The sequence below is a fragment of the Ceratotherium simum genome, chromosome 12 (assembly GCF_057802395.1).
Source record: "Ceratotherium simum simum isolate JZ-2026a chromosome 12, ASM5780239v1, whole genome shotgun sequence".
Taxonomy (NCBI): domain Eukaryota; kingdom Metazoa; phylum Chordata; class Mammalia; order Perissodactyla; family Rhinocerotidae; genus Ceratotherium; species Ceratotherium simum.
In genome coordinates, this window is record NC_141911.1 from 38,192,361 (window position 1) to 38,215,427 (window position 23,067).

General features: G+C 39.0%; 1 long non-coding RNA gene across 1 annotated transcript in view; it reads left to right on the forward strand.

Moving 5' to 3' along the window:
- Positions 1-619: 619 nt before the first annotated feature.
- LOC147915830 (uncharacterized) overlaps positions 620-23,067 on the forward strand; it is a 43,554-nt gene continuing 21,106 nt past the window's right edge. Inside the window, exon 1 of the long non-coding RNA XR_015553811.1 lies at positions 620-698. This is a non-coding gene — a long non-coding RNA (uncharacterized LOC147915830). The remainder of the gene's footprint in view (positions 699-23,067) is intronic.

Consider the following 23,067-nt stretch of genomic DNA (forward strand, 5'->3'; position numbering starts at 1 on the left):
GTGTTGCAGTATTTCTTTTAAGTGAGTAGGCCCCCAGCGTGGCAGGTTGTTAGGCTCAGGGCCTTACAATTGCTGTAAGCCTCTAGCCTATTAGGTCTCTTGTCAGCTCTCTGAGGATTGCAGCTGGGTGGGGCTGGCCTCAGGTACAGGAGCACCCAATTGTTTCAGGTTTTGGAAGGTGGAGCAAACCTCCTATGTGGGTCTTTGAGAAGTACAAGTCTTCTGCGGCTGAGAAGCCCTGCCGCCCACAGGTCCACACACACAGTCAACACAGTCCTGCCCCGTGTGAGTGCCCCGACCTCCCCAAGCGGACCCAGTCTCTCCCCGGCGGGAGCCCCACACACTCTGCCACGACCCCACACTCTCCACCTGCTCCTTGTGCACACCCTGCCCTGCTCAAGTCGGCTCAGTTGCCAGGCTGCAGAGAATCCAGTCACCAATCTATGCAGGCCCACAAGTTGCCTGAGGGCTTGTTGTTGGGTGGGGCCAGTCTCTAGGGTGGGCTGCCTGCCCTGGCTGAGCTGGATTAAATCGGTGCTCTAGCGGGTGGGGCAGACCCTGGGCTAGCAGGCCTCAGGGAGAACTCCAATGGTGTCTGTGTCAGCACGCCCACACCAGGCCACAACAATGGCCGCCGCCAATGTCCCAGTCCCTGGAGAGGTCTCACCCCTCACCGAGATGCACTCAGGGCCTATTAGGTGAGTTCTTGTCACCAAAGCACTGTACCCCTTTCTTTCTGGTGATTTTAGGGTGCTTCCTGAAACGGGTGAGTTTGCGCACGGGCCCTTTAAGAGCCAGTTTTAGTTTCTTTGTGAACCGGGTTTTCTGGGGGTGCTCCCCAGTGTTTTAGTAGCAGGCAAAGTCAGATATTCTGCCGCTGGTCTCGATTGTGCTGGCTCCACAATATGCCCACAGCGGGGGCGCTCCCCGGCTCAGGGCCCCGTGTCTCCAGGGAGGCTGCATACCTGTGAGCTGCTCCCGGCGGCCGTGAAGCTGGCGGCTTGTGAAGGCGGCGTTTTTCCTCTCCAGAAGGGAGTCTCTGCCTCTTCCACCTCAGTTAGGATTGTCCGTTGTTGCAGGAGTTCCTCTCATCCAGTTTTCAGTTCTGTCTCAGGGGTAATTTTTCCACGAGTAGTTGTAAATTGGCTGTGTCCACGGGAGGAGGTGAGTTCCGAGTCTGCTTACGCCGCCATCTTGACTCCTCTCTACTCTTAGGATCTTGCCTAGTCACTTACCTCTCTGTGCTTCTGTTTCCAAGACTCAGAGGCTCATTCCTGAAGATTCTGATCCAGTAGATTTGTGGTTGGTCCCAGGAACCTGCATTGTTAGCATGCCCCCACCCCATCAAATATTCCCCTAGTGTTGGTGCATTTGAGAGTCAATGCACTAGAGGATCCAGGGGTGCCAACTGCAGAGGCAGGAATTGAGGCAAAGCTTGGTAGCCCCACATATGTCCATGAGAACCTGAGGCCTAGAGCCGGGACCAGATCCCCAGTCTCCTGGTTTTGATTTGGCTGCTCTTTTGAGATTCCATGTCATGCTTAAACAATATCTTTTGTTTCCCACGTGTCTTAAATATCTGCTAAGGCAATATGCCTCTATGTAGGGCACTTTCTCTGTCTCTGTGGATCTTCAGATTTTGATTTATTCCTAATAAGGAAGTTTCCTATAACTCTGACTTTGGGCCGCCATAAATGACGCGAACACTATCTTTCAACAAATTTTGCTTTACATCCAGCTGGAAATCTCCCAATCATTCTGTTCTGATAGCCTAAACTGAAGCCAGATCTCCCCTGGAAATATAGGTTGGAGTCTTCATAAGATTGGTTTGCTGACAGAGTGTTGCTAATCCAGCTGAACCAAAGTCAGGATGACTTGGCAAATATGTGTATTGCTCATTTTTTCTTTTAATATTCCTAAATGTGTGCTCTGAATTCATAGGTTCTCTATTTGAAACTTGGAGATTAAGGAATAAAGAGAGCCAAGTATAGTTTTAATGAATGGCTTGAAGAAATCCAGGGTGTTCTGCAGATTACAGTTAAGAACAGTTCCAGTTTCTGAGAGATAAGTCAGACACACATGTTCTTAATTTGGTTATAAAAATGAGCAATGACTGGGGTTCGAAAGCTAGGGAGGAATGCGGCGATATAGATGAAGATGTCAGATTCACATCTTAAATAATTTAATCTTAATGAAAAGGCAACATGATTAGATTGAGTGGGCAATTAGCTTGTCCCTTGTGAGGGAAACAGAAGGAAACATAGTTCTTGAGACCTCCCAGCCTTTCTAGAATGTAAAGAATTTTGGAGCAATACGGTAAAGATTCCTAAGCTAAGTATTTCCAGTAAGAGTAAATATCATTCAAGATGTACAGCTTTGAAAACAAGCTATAGGCTCTAAAATTGTTGTATGGTTTCTGCATAGGTTGAAAGACAAGATAAGCAATTCTATTAAAAGCTACTCTACTATTAATAACTTCCAAAACCTACATCTACAAATTTCCCAAGCACGTAATGGGGATGAAGTATGTTAATCCTTTAATGTGCCGAGGACACTTTTTTCCGCTTTCCTATTATTCTCTCCTTTTTATTTAGCAGGTAATTTTCAGAGAAGATGAGCATTGCTTTTGGAACAAGCTGCTAAGTCGACTGAGACTGAGGCCTTGAGAAAGCCATAGTCAGTAGCTCAGCTCCCTTTAATGACACAGAAAGCTACAAACAGCACTATCTCTTAAATACATAGTGAGATACACACATACACACACACACTTTATAGCCTAGGAAATCAAAGGTTTCTTACTGATCAAAAAGGATCTCTAGTTCTTTTCCAGAAGGATACAATTGTATATACATATATAAATAAGCAATTATGCTTTAATGGCTATTCAATCTGATCAGAGGGGTTTATAAGTATTTCCTATAGAAGAGCCTCTTTATTAGAGAGCAATCAGAAAATCTTGTATTTAAATTCTACTCCTTAATTTGCTCCATGCTGTTCAAATGAAAAGCATATTTTTTGTTTTGTTTTTTATTTATTTATTTTTTCCCCCAAAGCCCCAGTAGATAGTTGTATGTTATAGCTGCACATCCTTCTAGTTGCAGTATGTGGGACGCGGCCTCAGCACGGCCAGAGAAGTGGTGCGTCGGTGCGCACCCGGGATCCGAACCCGGGCCGCCAGCAGCGGAGCGCGCGCACTTAACCGCTAAGCCACGGGGCCGGCCCTGAAAAGCATATTTATTGAACGTGTCCTAAGCAAAGCATGGAGTAGCTGCTAAAGATACAAGAGGCTTTTGCTCTTAATGGGTACAGAAACTAATAGGAGAAATAGACATATAAAGAGTTAAAAGTAAGTTCTCTACTTGGAATATTAATAAAATGTTCATGGCTACTAGGGACTCATTTTGCTGGGAATTCATTAAAGAATGAGTAAAGTTTCACTAGTTAGGATTTATTGATCCAGCAGATAAATGCACGGTGTCCAGGCAAATTTAGGTGGCTACAGGTATGACACACAGGTTGGAGGTGATAAAGAATCAACTTGGTTCTTCGGGGGGGTGGTTGGAGGAGAGCTGGGCGGGTCTGGGTGTCCTGAGTGTGGAGTTGGGACAGCTGTGGCAGTTAAAGGAAAGGCAAATCTTGGGCACTGTAGACCCCGGGTGGGAGATAGAGTCTTGTGGAGTTGTCCTGCAGCTCTGGCTCTACCAGAATCCTTTAGTATCTTTACAGAGTTTAATTCAACAAAATTTAATTAAATGCCTACTCTGCTGGGCCTGGGACTCAGAGTACAAGTAATCCACAAATGAGTAAGGGAGGCAAACACATAAAGAAATAAATGTCATTCTATAAAGAAGGTATTAAATGGAGTAGAGGGAAAAGTTCTGGTTTTAGGATATGGGGAACCACTGTAAAAAAGAACTCTAAATCCTGCTGATTTAATACAAAGAAAATTTATTTCTTGTGCATGAAAATCCAATCCTAATGACCTCGAATGAGCAGCTCTCCCGGCTGCTTTCCTCTAAGCAATGACTCAGAGACTGGGACTGCTTCTACCTTGTAACTCCACTATCTTGTACTTTTAAGGTTACGCTGGGGTCACCCAGCAGGTACGTAGGGGGAGGAATTCATGGAGGATCCTACCCCTGATACTCAGATTTCTTCCTGGAAATGAGACACGTCACTTATATCCACATTCCCTTGGCTAGAACCAGTTACGTGCCTCTACCTTGATGAAAGGTAGCTGGAAAATTGGCAGCTTCTTCTAAGAAAATCAATGCAATCTTCACAAGGAAGTGGAGCAGCAATCTCTGGTGGCCTCTGGCAGTCTCTGCAACAGTGCAGGGAGGGCCAAAAGGGAGATCTCTTCGCAGAGACAGTGATGTGTATCATGAGTCTTGACGGAAAAATACTTCAGCTGTCAGATTAGGGGGTGTAGGCAGAGTCAAGCATTCAAAGCAGCTACATGACTATAAGGATGGAAATATGAAAACTTCCAGTAGTAGCAGGGAAGTGGCCTACTTTGTTAAGTCTGGGAAATACAGAGCAAGGATAAAAGTGAGGGGAGAGGAAGCAGGAGAGTTTTGTAGTCATCATTCTGTGAGGATACTTTGCAATCTCTGAAGAGGAGCTTGGAGCTATTAAGACTATTTAGCTAAACCCGGTGATTTTAAAATTTGCCTTCACATTAAAATGGTAAGGGAAGTTTTTTTCTTGATGCTCAGTCCCAGGCACCCCTCAAACCACTTAGATCAGAATCTGAAGATAAGTCTTGAGAATCTGTAATTTTTTTTTTTGGTGAGGAAGATTAGCTCTGAGCTAACGCCTGTACCAATCTTCCTCTATTTTGTATGTGGGTTGCTGCCATAACATGGCTTGATGAGTGGTGTAGATCTGCGCCCAGGATCCGAACCTGCGAACCCAGGCCGCCGAAGCAGAGTGCACCACGCTTAACCACTACGCCACAGGGCCAGCCCCAAGAATCTGTAATTTTAGAAGCTCCGTAGAGGAAAAGAATGTGTAACCTAGGTTGAGAAAAACTGATCTAAAGTTATTGTTAAAATGCAAACAAATATTTGATAGACTTTATTCTAGAAGCTATTGAGAGAAGAAACATATAAATACTGAAAATGAGTTTCTTAAAATCCTATTTTAGCACAGGAAGCCATTGTCTAAAAATAAAATTTTAATCATCATTAAGAACATTTATGAGATAACTATTTGGGGCTAGGCAGTTTGAGAGAACAAAATTTCTGCTCAAAATTATTCAAAGGCTTGTAATTTTCTATTCAAAGAGGGAGGTTGCCTGATATAAAAGGGAAAGATAAGGGGACGTGGAGTCAGACCTGGATTTGAATTCTAGTTTAGCATTTTCCAGCTAAGCTACTTTCTAGGGAAGTTACTGAACTTTCTAGGAAAGTCACCTAACTTCTCTGAGACTTTGTTTCATTACTTGTAGAACAAGATAATCATGTGTGCATGACGCTGCTGGTTGCCTCCCTAATATTCATTCCTCTCCTCCCTACTTTGTTGGGGTGGCAATGTGCCCAGTTAAAAAGCTTGATTTCCCAGGCTCCCTTAGAGTGAGCAGTAGGCAAGTGACACATTTCTGATGAATGAGTGAGCAAAGGAGAGAGCAGCAGGCCATGAGGTCGGAGGAGCAGTGGACATAGGAAGATCCTGAGGCGCCTCCAGGCTGTTTAAGGCTTTGGATTTTGTTCTGAAAGAAATGGAAGCCATGAAGACTCCTGAGAGACAGATAATTGCCCTGGATGCTGTCTTGAGAGTAGGCTGCAGAAGGGCAGGGATAGAGAAAGGGAGACCTGGGAGGAAAGTGTTGCAGCAATTTAGGTGAAAGATGATGGCGGCTTAGACTAGGATGGTGAGCTGTGGAGATAAGCTATCAGATTCTGGATACATGTTGGAAGGAGAGCCAACAGGATTCGAAGATGGAAAGGATGTGAGCTGTGTGATTAAGATAATTAAGAAAGAATCCGAGATTTTTCGGCTTGAATAACTGTAAGGATGAAATTGCCCTTAACTGAGACAAAGAAAGCTACAGACGAAGTGTTTGACGGGAAAGATCAGAAGTTGAGTCCTGTACATGTTGAATTTGATATGTCTATTAGAAATCCAAGTGGAGATGTGTATGAGTTTTGTGTATGAATCTGCAGTTAAAGAGGGAAATCTGTGCTGAAGATATAAATGTAGGGATTCCAGCATGTGTTTACAACCATAAGGTTTGATTAAATCACCAGAGTAAGTGTAAATAAAGGAGAGATGTGTGTGCCATGGATCAATCCACCATAAGAAGTCAAAATGAAGAGAAGAAACCAGAAAGGAGACTGAGAAGGAAGATCCAGCGAGTCAGAAGGAAAAGCAAGAGAGTCTATTGTCCTGGAAGCCAAGAGAAAAAGAGGAACAACTGTGTCAAATGCTGCTGATCCATCACTCAGTAAGACGGGGACTGAGAATTTACCATTGGATTTAGAACTATGGAGGTCATGGGTGTTCTCAGGGAAAGCATTTTGCTGGTGGGGTAGGAGATAGTGCCTGCTAGATGTGCCTTGGATGAAATGGGAGGAGAGCAATTGGAAACAGGAGTAGAGATGACTCTTTCAAGAAGTTTTAAAACAAAGATACAAGGTAGTTCCTAGGGGGAAAGTGTAAAAAGGGGTAAGAGAAGGTATATGTGCATGTGTCTAAAGATTTGAGAAATAATGTCATGATAGTATGCTGATGGAAATAATCCAGGGAGAGCGTGAAGATTTGATGATGTTGGAAAGAGGAGAAATTGCTGGAGTGATAGCTTTAAATAGGATAGAGGGGATATAATCTAAGGCACATTTAGAGGAGCCTGGCATTCTTTACCTATGCCCTCTACAGTGTAGGGCACCAAGGAGGATATGAGAGAAATAAAATGTCTATGACCTCAAAGTACTTATAGTCTTGCTAGGGAAACAAAGACATTTTGGACCCTGATGGCCCCTTAGAGAGTGTCCCACCCAATCTTCTCTGCGTCATGCTTTGTAAAGATTCTTTAAGACTCTAAGATTTAAAGATTTTTTTAAGTCACATCCAGATGGACACACTATTGCACTTCTTGATTATCTCAACTAGAGAATTGCACATGAGGTATGCATTCTCCAATTCAATTCACCAAACCAGAAGACTACCAGAATCAACCTATATTTTATGGTTGGTTCAAGATAGCCTCATCATGGTCTTTCAAACTTCCAAAATTTTCTGACTCCCTCTCTTGTTCCGGGTCCTTTGCTAAGTGCCAGGATTGGAGAAATGAGAACTGAACTCTCTGGGCTGAAGCAGGTGATGAGAGCCTGATATAAAGCAGTGCTCTCGACAGCAGGTGGGAGGGAGAGTCATATGAGACAGAGATTTAGAAAGTTGGAAATGGAAGATTAGTGAGATTGAAGAGTTTACATTAATTCTAGAATGTTCAAAATACTAATCTCAATTTCTATAATGGCTAGATTGATAGCCATATATTACTACTCATTTTATTTGAATTTTTCTTGTTAGTTTTATTTGTATTTTCTTAGAAATTAATCAAATTCATTTAAATTTCTCATCTTTTTACAATAAAATTTTATATAATATTCTATTTACATTTTAAATCTTTTGTGAATTTGTGTATTTGCATGCCTAGGATTTTATATCTGTGCTTTCTTAGCTTTTCTAAAAATTTGCACATATTTAAAAATAACTTGCTTCATATTATTTATCAATTATATTGTTTCAATTGAAGAAAAATCTGCATAATTCCTAATGTAATTCTCTCCTGAGTTAGAGCTCCCATTTCCGGGCTCTTTGGTGTTCTCAAAATAAGAATGCTTAAACAACAGCATCAATAACTGTATAACTAATTATAACCACGAGTGCTAAGGCTTTTTGTCGTTGTGCTCAACTGTAGCATTTATGAGTATTATTACATTTCCTTTAGTGCAATATGTCACTGACAATACACAACTCTTACTTTCTTCCCAGCGTTTTCTGAGAGCAGTAGCTCCTGCTACGATATGAACGAGGAGGTGATTACAGTATAAGGCAGGGGGAAGGCCTGCTGTATAAAGCCTTTCCAAAGTGACAGAAAAACAGCGTTCTGTTTGGCATGGACCTTGAATTCTTAAACAGGAGGTGGGCAGAGAGAAAGAGAAAGATTGAGAAAGGGTATTCTTATTGACTTTCAGGTGGGCAACACATAGGTAGGCCATTGATTGTACTATTTAATATGGTTTTATTGGCCTTCTAGTTAATAGAAAATCATCTCAGATTCTGACTCTTAGGTTTCAATGTTACTGTGAGTTTTTCTTTCCTTTTCTGTTTCATAAAGAGTAAGTGAGAGGTTAGTAGGTCTGCCTTGTAGTCTCCCTTGTAGCTGGGTGCTTTAAAGAAATCACTTACGAAATTAACACATGATTGATCTTGAAAATTTTTAAAAGACAAAGAGTAAAGAAAATTTAAATCTATAACTTTATCACCCAGAGATAATTATCAGCATTTGTTTATACATCATAAAGATGCTTGGTTGTGTAGAGAACAATAATAATGAAGGTACCTTTTTAAAAATGTGATCATTCAGTAAAGATCGTGTGTAATTTCAAAAGTTCACCCAACGATATATTGTGTATGTTTTCCCATATTACTAAATATTCTTCTATTACATGTTTTTAATGGATGCCATCCTATGATACCAGTATTTATATATAGACTCATTTGATGACATATGTATAAATAACCTTTAATATATTATTAAATCCTTAATATGTATATAAAACCTTTAATATAGTATATATATTATATGCATAAACTTTTTGTTACTATGACCTTCTTTATGCATAGATTTTCTGTATATCCCTATGGTTTTCTTAGGATGAATGTCCTCAGTGGCATTTCTGGAGAAAAGAATATCAGCCCTAGGAAGATTTGCTGTATGTTGTGGACTGCCCTTCAGAACAGAAGTACCAACTTATATGCTCACCAGCAGTGCACTTAGGCTCTGTGGAAATGACCATTTGTAGTTTCCTTTTGTATTAGTTTGCTAGGGCTGCCATAATAAAATACCACAGATTGGGTGGTTTAAACAAAAGAAATTAATTTTCTCACAATTCTGGAGGATAGAAGTCTGAGATCAAGGCATCAGCAGGTTAGTTCCCTTGCATCAGCTAAACTGTATGTGTTAAATAAGAGAGAGAAGGGAGAGAGACTGCTATTTCTAAGAGCTTCAAGGAAGCCAGGATGATTGGAGTGGGCTGGAGGAGGAGTGCATGAGGTCAGAGCACTTCCACGAGTGAGGCTAATTTAGTTGTATGCATCTTTCAATGCCTTTGTACATGGATGACTGATCATACAAATTGGCTGATTATAAAATCATAACACCCAAACTTTTTCCTAAAATCTCTGTAGAGTAGACATTGCCCCATTGTCATTTGGTTTTTAAGGTTGAGGAAAAGAAATTTGAGGTTAACTCTTTCCCTCTGCTTGGATTCTGATTGTATCCTCTCTTTATTCTTGTTATTTAGTTTTATTCCTCTGGAATATATCTAAAGGCTTGTCTTTCTTCAGTAACATCACCTCATCTATGGTAAATCCATTTGTTTTGCACATTAATATCTTTTTTAGTTCAGGAATATAACTGATTACATCTTAAGTACTTTTTTTCTATCTGTTTTAGACTCTTAAAATAATACTCATTCTTATGTTGGCTCTCTGTTTTCTGTCCTCTGTCTCATTCATTTGGTTAACTTTCTGTTTCATTTTCCTCTAATGAATATTTTGATGTCTCCAACAACTTTTGTTTCCTTGGAGGAATATTTTATCTACTGCTATTTAATAGTTCATTTTTCATTTTACTCTGTTGTTTCTTCATCTCATATTTTATTTTACATTCTGCATTTTGAAAGCATAGGGTATCTTTCTGACCATTATTTCTCTTTTTCTGTAATGTCTTTATCAATATTATTCTCTTCTTCTGTATCTTGTGTGGTAGCTACTTCCTTTTTTATGCAGGAAAATCTTTTTCTCTCTATTCCTGAATGAAGAATAGGCTATCCAAACCCATAAACAGTATGGGAGCCGTGCCTTGCCATCTCTTGCCATCTCCTTTCATATATCCAGTGTCTGGTTGATATAAGTCTACATTACTTGTTCAGTAGTTGGGCTGCCAGAGAAGGGGTGTGGGAAGGGAGCATCACTTTTGGGTGATTCCAGTAGGGGAACATTTTGTTTCTGTTTTGGAGGAGCAGTTTCCCGTATCCATTTTTCTGTTGGGTCATTCCACACCAGCTACATGGTATGTCTGTGCCTAGTCTCCTTTGTAATGTGACCAACCATATTCAGGTATTAATTTCCACCCCCAACCCCCCACCCCCCCTACTGCCAAAGCTTAGAGAATCCTTACCACACTCTTGGCTTTCTTTGACGTATTCATTTTATGAGCCCTTGAGCCTTTTGTCACAATTGTTTTGAACGCTGCTGATTCTAGTGGCAAAGGGTCTTTCCAAGTGGTATGCTTCTTCTTCTCCAAGACCCTGTCTGGTTATCAGGTCTCGCTCCTCTAAGTTAGGAGCTATTGAAAGGATCTCTATCTCTTCTATTGTTTTCAGGCTTTTTTCTATCCATTTCTACACTACTTTCTTAAGAGGCCTCTGTCTTAGTTTTCCATTGCTGACAAAAACAAGTTACCACAAACTTAGTGACTTAAACAACACAATTGTATTATCTTACAGTTCTGGAGGTCAGAAGTCTAACATACGGCTCACCAGGCTAAAATCAGGCATTGGCAGGGCCGCGTTTCTTCCTGTAGGCTCTCGATAGGGGACGTTTCCTGGCCTTTTCCAGCTTCTTCAGGCCTCCCGCATTACTTAGCTTGTGGCCCCCTTCCTTCATCTTCAAAGCCAGCAAGGACGAGTCAAGCACTTCTTACTCTTTGTCGCTCTGACCTCCTCTTCTGTTTCTCTCTGCCATTTGAAGGACTCTTGTGATTACATTGGGCCAACCTGGATAATTTCACTGCTTAAAGATCAGCTGATTAGCAACCTTAATTTCACCTGCAAATTTAATTCTCCTTTTTTATGTAATGTAACATATTCACAGGTTCCAGGGAATAGAACATAGACTTTGGGAGGACCATTACCCTGCCTGCCACAGCATATCTTTAACTGTGTTCTATTTATGTGACATCTAGTAATACTTCATTAACATTTCCAGTGTGGTCTTGATATTCTTCCCTGCTTTCTATCACTGATGCCACTTTTTCTCTATTTTACGTTCAATGAGAGAGTTACCTACATATATTTAGGTCACCATTTTTCCTGGAAGTGCAGAAAGTATTTCTAATATGACTTTCCTAGAGAGATTCTCCGATGATTATATTTACATATTGATTATTAAATTCATAGTTATTCAAGTTATATTGTCATTATTTCCCTCGTTTCATGGCTTTCTCTTGCTCTTTCAGGAATTTCTCCTAAAGTTTCATTTTCCAGGAAATCCCTTTCTGATTGGATTTCCGGCACATGATGGACAAGAATAAGTAAAGGAACTAAGTTTAGTCAGCTTTGAGTCTCGTATTTAAAAATAATGGATTGGGGAATAGGTCCAAAGCTTCTTTTCTCACAGTCAAGCATAGTCAAGGCAAATTTGTTATATTTCTCTTTTATTGAGTACTAAAATCTATTTATCAAATGCTTTTCACACATGTTTTCCATTACCCTTGAACTCTGATGAATATTTGGAAGATATCATGGCTTTTGATGGTCCCTAAAGAAAACTATTAAATTTTTTTCCAGTTCATTTTACATCCATTTTATTGTGTGAAAACCATGTTTTATTCTACTTTACACTGTGTTTGATAAATGTCAAGGGTTTAAATTTCTATGAACAACTTCTTTGAATTTTTTCTCAAGAATTAGGATTTCCCTGGCCATCTTATTTTCTTTCACAGTTTTACATTTTCAAGATTGTAAAGCATTGTAATGTTTAGTTATTCTCTAGGGATGGACTCTCCAGAGAAATCAGAGAGGTTTTTTTTGTTTTTATATTAAAAAATCCCTAGTTGGTTCCTGGTAATACTCCAGATCCCTCCCAATATGCTTTAGTTCAAATAGCCTGAAGAATAAGCTGCCCCAAACGGCACTAAAATAATGTATATAAAACAGTATATGAGTCACTATTTCTTTATTACCAATAGACTGCAAGATTAATTTCTTTGGTTCCCTCAAAACAGCATTTTATTTAGATTGGAGTCATTGTAACCTTTTCTTTTATGCCCTTAATGACCTAGATTTTTGTTTGGCTCCACAATCTAGACTCGATTTAGATCTACTAATGGTGTAAGCCTTCTGTGCTGACAGAACACCCCATGTGCTAACTTTCAGCTTGGGTCCCCTGATATAAAGTCTGCTGATAAAAGTTGCTCAGCACTGTCAGGCTTATCAAGGACTTTAGTGAGGAGTGTGGCATTTCAGTGACACCAAGCCAGGGACCAAGCTGTTCAGACATACCATTCATCACCTCCATTCACAGGGCCTGAGCAGGCATTCCTGCTTTTATTCAGTACATATATGGTCTTGGGAACAAAATAAAAGGTGTCTGCTGCACGAAAGGAGGGCAGTCATTATATCCAGTGGTTGTTGGATTGGTCATGTTTTAACTGCTTTCATCGAGATATATTGCTCAAGAAAAATCAGGAATGAATAGTGGCCAAGACAGTCATGCATGGGTAAGGCCTCACATACCCGTAGGTTTGAGGTTTCAGAGGAACCAACTGTTGGAGGGGATGGCAGCCCAGCAGTAAAGAATTTGAAAATAGGCTCTGTAAGTATCTGCCTTAATATGCTAAATAAACATGTCAACTACGGCATTCTATGCAGAATATTAGACTACTGAACTAGAGGGGCCACCTCCATCAAAATATGACCTGATCAGACCTTATCATGTTCTAAACCTGCTGGGGATGAGGGAGGATGCAGGGCTGTGACTCTGTCCCTGACTGGCACAAGGTGGGTGGGTGGTGTCATGCATGGCAGAGGCCTTATTCCTATTAGAGGTTGTTATAGCTCTCTGAAAAAGAGAGTCCCTTAAACATTCAACATTAGGAATTGATGAAATAAAATGTTTTCTAATTAAGGATATTATGAAACAGTCATTAAATATCATATTCTCTAAGAATATCTAACAACATGGTAAAATATTCATTAATACTAAAAAAGGAGAGGCAATAGGGTACAAAAATTATTAAAATGTAGTACCAAAATATTTTCAGTGTTTATCTCTAGATGTTAGTATTATAGTAAATTTAAAATGTTGTCTTTTATGCTTTTTTTCTATTTCCTGAATATTCTACAATAACCATACACTCTTATTATAATGGGGGAAATGTTATTTTTAACAAAGAAAAAAGAAAAATGCTTAAAGCAAATATTTTATGTCCAAATCTACCAATTCTAAATTCTGTTGAATAAGATTTAGAGTTATATAGAGAATATTTAATACAGAGATTTGCACTACATTGGGCAGATAAAATGTTGGTTGAATATATATACATTTTTTTCCTGAGGAAGATTCGCCCTGAGCAAACATCTTTGCCAATCTTCCTCTATTTTGTATTGTAGGTCACTGTGACACATTGGCCGCTGACCAGTGGCATAGGTCCGTGCCCAGGAACTGAACTTGAGCCACCAAAGAGGAGCATGCTGAACTTAACCACTAGGCCTCAGGGCCGGCCCCTGTTGAATATATTTTTAGTAGAATTTAATTCTCATTTTATCATTTCAAAGGGCCATCTTAAAGATGAATATGAAAATAACATTTCCAATATGCAAAATCATATAAAAAGTGTTAAATTTTATATTTTTTAGTGGGAAAATGTAAAAGTTAAGCTAGTGCAATAATATTATAGACTAGCCACTTTTTATTTGCATAATTTGAGCTATACTTGTAGAGGTTTTGTGACTCATGGTTAAGTTTTATTTGGAATAAGTGATTATGGAAATCTGGTTATTTCACATACATGTCACCTTTTAAGTACTCAATAGGTGTTTTTTTGATGAATGGTGAATGTGTTTTCAGTCAATTCACGGTAGCACCACTATTGTAAGTGGTACAAAGAAACTCATTGTTCATTTCCCCTTGGATTAAGATAAACAAATGGACAGAAAGCTGAACTCACCAGTATGGGATTTTGAGCTGTGAGTATGTGCATTCCACGCACTATGATAGCCGTGAAAATATCTTTTAGTGTTGTTTCCAGGACCTACAAATATTCAGGAGGTAAGCTTTTTGAAATTCAGCTCTTTATTTATTTATTTATTGCATAGAAGAGGGGGACAGGAGAAGTTGGGGAGAATATATCATAATTTAATGACAATAATCTCCTAAGCTAGTAAAGGCAAGATGAGGCAATGCTATAAAACACTGAATTAGGAATCAGATCATTTGTTTTCTCTCTCTGTTTTGTAATTAACTTGTGTCTGTGGGTCATTCTGTGGGCCTCAGGTTTTTCCTGCATCAACTCAAAGGATTGGTCTAAAATTAGTGGTTGTCAAGTTGCAGACCCAGGAGAGCTACAGAATTTGCAATGGCAATAGAAGGTAGGCTGAGGGGAGAATGTGGGGGTGCCTCTGAACCATTCTCATCTTTCTGATCAGATTGTCACCTTATCTGTTTTTGCAAGCTGTTTAGTTTTTTGATAGCTTCCAAAGCAAAACAAACACTGACGTCGACTCATTTAGGAGGGAGAGGCATGGAACCACTTGTTAAAATGGGTAGGGCTAATCCAAACTTTTTTAATACATATGATGATGTTTGAGAATGATTTTTAAAGGCTTGCTTACTCTACAGGATTGCAATTAGTGTTTGCAATATGCTTTGTTCTGGAGGTATGGTGTTACACTCACATGTTATTACTTTATGTGGTTACTTCAGTGTTGAGACGAAATCAGTCATCAAGTTGTGAGTGTTGAGTATCCCTATAGTTGAATGGGATCTGGTGGCTGAAAAAATGGTCCCTGATGGAGAACCAAAAAACATGCCTTCTGTTCTCATCACTCATTGGGTAGAGGAAGGGGACAATATAATAGGATTTTGTGCATTTTGCTTTCCCATCAGCAAAATGGAGTAAACACATGTCAACCGTCAATCTCCACTGGGGTTATCTTGGGAATTAACCAAAATGTCCTCTCAGATGTTCTGTGAGGATGACATCTCTATCAGTTTGTATTTAAAGGACTGATGGTCATCTTGAGGAACAGCTTCACTTGCATTCTAGTGAATGAGACCAGAAAATTTTAGGATCACCTTTCCTTATTCATAACTTAACTACTAATAACAGTTAATTTTCTCCAAAGGATTATTACCTTTGTGAGCTTGAGTGGGGGAGAAAAAAAGAAAGTATGGCCACGTTTACATGACAGGCCTACCTGAGTGTTTAAATACAGTAAAATATGATGATTTTGCTTCTAACTTCAGGTGACTAGTTGTTATGAGATCTCGAAAGCCTATCAAGACCTGCATCCACGATAGTGAGAATTATTGACCATATTCCCATGTGTCCTTGGCCTCATGGGTCACCTGAGGTTTCCTTGTGACCACAGGAAGATAACTACAGTCTTCCCCTGGTATCTGAGGGGGATTGGTTCCAGCCTCCCTCCCCCGTACCAAAATCTCTGGATACTCAGGTCCCTTATATAAAATAGCGTAGTATTTGCATATAACATACACACATCCTCCCGTATACTTTAAATCATCTATAGATTACTTATAATACCTAATATAATGTAAATGCCACATAAGTAGTTGTTATACTGTACTGTTTGGGGAATAATGACAAGAAAAATGTCTGTACATGTTCAGTACAGATGCAACCATCGTAAGCCTTTCCATCTGCAGTTGGTTGAATCCATGAATGTGGAACCCACAGATATGGAGGGCTGACTGTATTACCTTTTCTATGCAGAAACGTTTATGTTCTCTTAAATTTCAGGAGGTTCCAGAACTTGTAAAATGTAAGGCCAATATTTTATAAATATTCAACAGCTTTTTTAGGAGAGTTAAATTTGCAGTGCATAGAAATGCGTCTGCTCTCATCAGATAATCAAAGGCTTTCTAATTAGTAGAATGTAGATTGTAAACAAGCCACATTTAAACCAACAGTAATAGAGAAACCAATTGCAGTAATAGATTCTCACACTGCAAAAAAATGCCCCAATAGTACACCTCTGTACCCCAAGTCAGGGTTATTGATTCATTGAGTGAGGTATGCTATGCTCCTTTATGTACTCAGGAGTATAAATTCCCTTTCATTAATTGTGTGGAAGTTAAAAACCTATATTTGTCTTAAGCTATACATTGGCTTATAAAGAAAATGCAGTAGGTAATAAAGGACCACCTACAGACAGTTGATGGAAGTGGTTAAATCTTTTGCTGTGAGAGTAGAATTTTCCCTTTTTGAACAGGATCAGACCATTTCTAGGCTGTGTTTGACTAAAGTTATGTTGAGTGTGTTCATTTTCTTCTACATAGATTTTCTCATGCTGCTCTTTTGAAATCCTATGCATCATTCCAGGTCTGGCTCAAATCCCATCCCTTACAGGAAGGCTTTCTCCCACAGTCTTCTCTCCCTTCTATGAACTCTGTCTGTTAGAATGTAGTTAAGAATTTCCTTGATCTTTATTTTTGGAAGTTATTCTATCTTCTATTTCTTTGGTAACTCTCACAACATCTAGCTCAGTGCTAGTGTATGGTGCCAAGTAACAAGTAAGTGTTCATTAAATGCTTGTTGATAAATATTCTAAAATGAATGAATAAACAGGTCCTCAACTAGCACAAAATTATTTTTACTGGTTTTGGCCGTGTTTTCATGAGCTCTTAGCGAAGTGTTCTGGGAATAATCATAGGGAGTCTAGAACATAGTTGTAATATTATAAGCAAAAATCTAATTTCTATTATTTTGAAGTAGACTGGGTGAACAGGAGGAAGATATTAGCTTAGAACACAGAAGATTAACCCACAGAGTTGGCAGTCAGTGTGCAGGGGTTGGGACGGCGCTGTCTCAACTTTTAGACATAGGCACTTGGGTCTATGTTGTTGGTATGTATCTTCTGCTAACTAATCTCTAATTCACTCCATTAGGTTTGTCACTTACTCAACAATTTCCCGATTATAATCTGACATCTGGGTGTCTTCCCTAAAGAGAGAGAAAGTGCTAGTTGATGATTCAAGCATTTCTACTGGATTGACATTATTTTGTTCACTGTTGGTGAATGAGTTGGCATTCTGGTTTATCAGTCTCAATGTACTTGGTTAATACAAGTCTACACCTAGGATGATGTTAATTCTCAGGTTTCTAAGCCAGCAAGGCTGAGGACCTCACTCTTGACTCAGTGCTCAGGAGGTCCTACAAGAAACTTCTACATTTCTTGTACCATATACCTTAATATTAAAAGCACTAAAAAGAGCTAAAAAGAGACAAAGCCATTTTCTAAAAAATTGTTAATCATATTTTAAGCATATAGAGTGCTGCAACATACTTTTAAGTGCAGAACACAACAGTTTCCTCTCTTCAAAGTTTCACACACATTTTCGACAGGGAGTGTGGTTGACCTTCTGAATGCAGTTCTGAGGGGTGGCACTTAGTTTCTTGTTTTAAGTATTTAAAGAGACATATAAAGAGGAAAATAAAAAAGTTCAGAAAAAGTCAGAAGGAACAAAAAGATTCCACATTTTTTCCAAATGCAGTAAGTCTCAGAAACACTAACCAAATAATTTGAATCTTTAAAAATTGTTTCATTTGCCCATGTGGTGTGCTTAAAGAGACACCGTACATTTATGTGAAAGCGAGAGCCAGAGAAGGAAGAAGGAGATAATTGTGGTGACCTGAGATGGTTAAGATTTAGGATTTTTCTTTGTTTAATTTTGTTTCATTACCTGCATACCTGAGGGACTTAGATCAATTGGCTATTGCAATCACAATTTATTTATCAAGTTTCCACTGGGTTGGAGGAGTGTTGTGGGACCTTTTAGCTCTCCAATGAAATTTGGGGTCTGTAGGAGGAACCATAGACAAGATTTAAAGCTGTAAGAAAAAGAAGCTGGGGTAGAGTTGGGAAGGCTTTTTGCTCCACCATATAGCCACGGCAAGCACATAACCATGCCTTTAATTTAACCTTTTGTGTATTTAGAAGTGGCAAAGTCTGTTCATTTAAAGTTAGGTAAGGGCAGTTATGGTTTCAAATTTGAAAGGCTTGAGGAGGGTTGAAATGGACACTGTTTTAAAATTTCTTCTCAGAATGTTGAGAAGTGACAACATTGGTGGAAGAACTATATTAATATCTCACATTTCCCTGTTTTCTAAGAGAAATTGTCTGTGGAGCTGAAACTTTGAAGTTTGTTCTCTGTCTAGATATAAGGACATTTTTTTTTCATGGACATTTTCTTATTTTTTGGAGAAAGATTTTCCTTTGGAAAACAACATTTAAAGACATTTACTTTCTCCAGATTCTTCAGGATGCTGCACATTACAATGACAATAACCAATATTTTCAAATGCTTATTGTGTTTTTAGGGGCTTTATACATAGTCCCCCATTCGATCTTCATTTTGACTCTGTGTGAATTGCACTATTGCCTCCCCTATTTAACTAAGGTGCTTAAAGGAGGTAAGTGAATTGTCCAAGGGTATGCAGCGTACATGGTGGGCCCATGAACTTGAATCTGGGTCTGTCTGATTTCAAAGCACGTCCTCTCAACTACGACTCCCTGTTGCTTCTTGAATGAAGTTATCACACCTCCAGCAAAGGATTTGAAAACATTAGGGCCTAAAATTAACAATCACACAGCAGTGCATTAGAAAAGGCTCCAAGTAGATGATTAGAAACTTTTTTGTGTCTTTTCAAGGAGCAACACTCAAATCACTGGTTCACCAGTGTAAGTATTATGCAAACTGATGGTCCTGGAAGGCAGAAGGGATGCTTGGGTGTTAGGATTTGAGTCAATTTGTGTCTGTTTTCCTTTATCCTTTTCTCAGCATCAAGGATACCAGGGCATATGGGGATGAAATATTGATTTGGCCCCTTAATTCCCATCATTTAAGTATCATCTTAAATGACATCTAAAGGTATGCTCAGTATTAAATGTTCATGCAACTCTTCTTTTTAAAATATGAAAGAACATCTTCACTCCAAAGTACAGTCAATCCTCAGTATTCGCCAATTCCATTTTTTGCAAATTAGCCTACTCACTACAAAATTTATTTGTAAACCCCAAATCAATACACATGGTGCTTTTGTGATCATTTGTGGATATGGGAAGAGTGGTGGAAATTTTGAGTCACTCAATGCACACGTATCCACCTGAGGTCAAGGTGACACTCTGCCTTCTCATTTCAGCTCTCCTACTGTAAATAAGTGTCTTCCATCTATTTAGTGTCACATTTTTTGCTTCTTTGTGCTTTTTGTTGGTGATTTTGCTCTTTAAAATGGCTCCCAAGAATCATGCTGAAGTGCTGTCCAGTGTTCCTAGTACAGGAAGGCTGCAGTGTGACTTGTGGAGGAAGCACACTTGTTAGATAAGCTTCATTTAGGGATGAGTTATAGTGCTGTTGGCTGTGAGTTCAATGTAAATGAATCAACAATATGATATATCCTGAAAAAGGAATAGGAAATTCGCTCATCTATACATGAGGCTGCTCCACAAGGTGCTAAAGTAACATCTGTAGTGTGTGATGAAACTACAGAAAAGTGGCTAAATTTGTGGATTCATGAGATGATGATTGATAAAAAAGCGTAGTAGATGGCACTGTGAGGTTGAAAGGCAAAGAAATTTACAGTCTCCTCACCTAGGGTGAGGAAAGTGTTAAACTCTTCTTGTCTAGTTCTGGCTAGCTCGCATGTTTCAAAAGGTGATACAGCAAGAAAAATGTTAGACTAGTAGGCAAGGCAGGTTCTGCAGATCAGGAGGCTTTGGAAGAATTTAAAAAACACCTGCTAAGTGTTATATAGGAAAAAGGTCATGTGGGAGAGCAGGTTTTCAATGCTGATGAGACTGGCTTGTTTAACAAACCTGTATAATACAAATGGCATTTTGGTTGAAGAAAATGTGAGCAGAGGCTTGCAGGAACCTAACCCTGTACTTCTCCTAGGAGCAGTAGGTCAGCATTCACTAATTCAGTGATTGTGGCGACTTTATAGAACATTAAGTGCCCCACATAAAAAGAATGGACTGTATTTTCACCAGAGGTAATGGAGAGGACTCTAAACACTACGCAAGTCCTCTGGGACTGAGGACTCTTGGTCTTGCAACACATCTTTGGACTTGTTTTCTTTCTCCTTATGATGGTGTCTTCATTTTCAAGATGTTCCCAAATCAATTCCATACAAAGTAAGAGCTTTTCCTATTAAAGCCAACAATCTGGGAATCAAAGGACCTTGACCTCATGTGCCAATATCACGTTACTGTGGAATAAAACAGTCATCTTCTTCAGTCAGTGGTTTTGCAAGGCTGAATATAGTGTTTGACCAATTAGAGGAGGAGAAACAGCAGTGGCACAAGCCCTATTTTGGATTATTTTTTTGACGTAGGAATCACAGAACATCATTTTCTCATTCAGCAGATATATGAGTATGTATTAATGCACAGGGTACGGTAAGTATTATATGTCATACCCTCAGAAAAAAAGGAGCTTCAATAAAAAGTATAAAACTTTGGTAAAAAAGAAACTTCCACAAAGAAGTATTCTTTAGGAGCACACTTTTGGGTTTTTGTCCTAAGGACCAGAATCTTGATTTTAATAGTTGGGAAGGTTGTATCCAGGTGAGGTATCTATATGTCATAATCCCTGAAGGGGTAATTTAACTAAGTATTTTATAAAGAGAGCAAAAGTTCATAATCTAGCCAGGGCTGGGAAAATTGTAGACACTCACATATTTCCAAAATGCATAAATAAATGAATGATTGATAGTTAATCAACACTGTGGGATGGTAATTATACATATGTGTACATACACATACACACACACACACACGCAAGGAATGTACAAATGTGCTGTGGAGGCTTGATATGACTTCCAATTATTTCTTCCTATGGGACTGGCCTCAAGAGTGGCTGAGAGAATATATTCCATCCTGATCTAGTTTGTGACGTCCAAGTTCCTGCTGGAATGTGAACCCCACAAGGACAGGCGTCATGTCTGTTTTGTTCAATGATGTATCCCAAGTGCCTAGAACAGTGCCAGGCATATAGAAGATGCTCAGTAATATTTGTTGGGTAAATGAATGAGCACTTAGCCTCTTCTCTGTGTGCTAGACTGTTGTGGCCGTGTGCTGTCTGTACTGGAGTGTTTTTCTTGTATATCAGCACTCTTGTGGGTAATGTTACTTCTTTTTATAAATTAAATTTTTTTCAGCTTTATTGAGAAGTAGTTGAATTATAACATTGTGTAAGTTTGTGGTGTACAATGTGATGATTTGATACACTTACATATTGCTAAGTGATTACCACATAGGGTTAGTTGACACCTCCATCACCTCACATAATTACCTTTTTTTTTTTTTGTAATGAGAACACTTAAGATCTACTCTCTTAGTAACTTCCAAGTATATAATACAATATGGTTAACTATAGTCATCATGCTATACATTGAGCCCCAGAACTTACTCCTCTTATAACTGGAAGTTTGTACCCTTTGACCAACATCTACCCATTTCCCCTACTCCTCAGCCCCTGGCAACCACCATTCTACTATCTCTTTCTATGAGTTCAGTTTCTTTGGATTCCACATACAAGTGAGATCATACAGTATTTGTCTTTCTCTGTCTGACTTATTTCACTTAGCATAATGCCTTCAAGATCCATTTATGTTGTTGCAAACCGCAGGATTTCCTTCTTTCTCATGGCTGAATAATATTCCATTGTACATTTATATACCATATCTTTTTTATCCATCTATTTGTTGATGTACATTTAGGTTGTTTCCGTATCTTGGCTATTATGAATAATGTTGCAATAACCTGGGGTGCAGATATCTCTTCAAGATCCTGCTTTCATTTCCTTTGGATGTATACCCAGAAGTGGAATTGATGGGTCAAATAGTAATTCTATTTTTAATTTTTTGAGGAACCTCCAAACTGTTTTCCATAGTGACTGTACTAATTTACATTTCCACCAATGGTGTACAGGGTTCCCTTTTTTCCACATCCTCTCCAATACTTATCTCTTGTCTTTTTGATAGTAGCCATTCTAACAGGTGTAAGGTGATATCTCATTGTGGTTTTGATTTGCATTTCCCTGCTAATTAGTGATGGTGAGCATCTTTTCACGTACCTGTTGGCCATTTGTATGTCTTCTTTGGAAAAATGTCTATTTAGTTTCCTCTGCCCATTTTTTAACTGGATTTTTTGTTTTTTGGCTATTGAGCTCCTTATATATCTTGGATATTAGTCTTTTATCAGATATATGGTTTGTAAATACTTCTCCCATTCTGTAGGTGGCCTTTCCTTTTTGTTGATTGTTTCTTTTGCTGTGCAGAAGCTTTTTAGTTTGATGTAGTCCCACTTGTTGATTTTTGTTTTCGTTGCTTGTACTTTTTGTGTCATATCCAAAAAATTGTTGACAAGACTAATGTCAAGGAGATTTTCCCCCATGTTTTCATCTAGGAATTTTATGATTTCAAGTCTCATGTTTGAGGCTTTAAACGTTTTGAGTTAATTTTTGTGAGTGGTGTAAGAGAAGGGTGCAATTTCATTCTTTTTGCCTGTGGATATCCAGTTTTTCCAGCACCATTTATTGAAGATATTATCCTTTCCCCATTGAGTATTTTTGGCTCCTTTGTCAAATATTAGTTGACTGGATGCACTAGGGTTTACTTCTGGGCTCTAGATTCTGTTCCATTGGTCTATGTATCTGTTTTTATACCAGTACCATACTGTTTTGATTACTATGTCTTTGTAAGACAGTTTGAACTCAAGACATGTGATGCCTCCAGCTTTGCTCTTCCTTCTCAGGACTGCTTTGGCTATTCAGGGTCTATTGTGGTTCCATACAAAATTTAATATTGTTTTT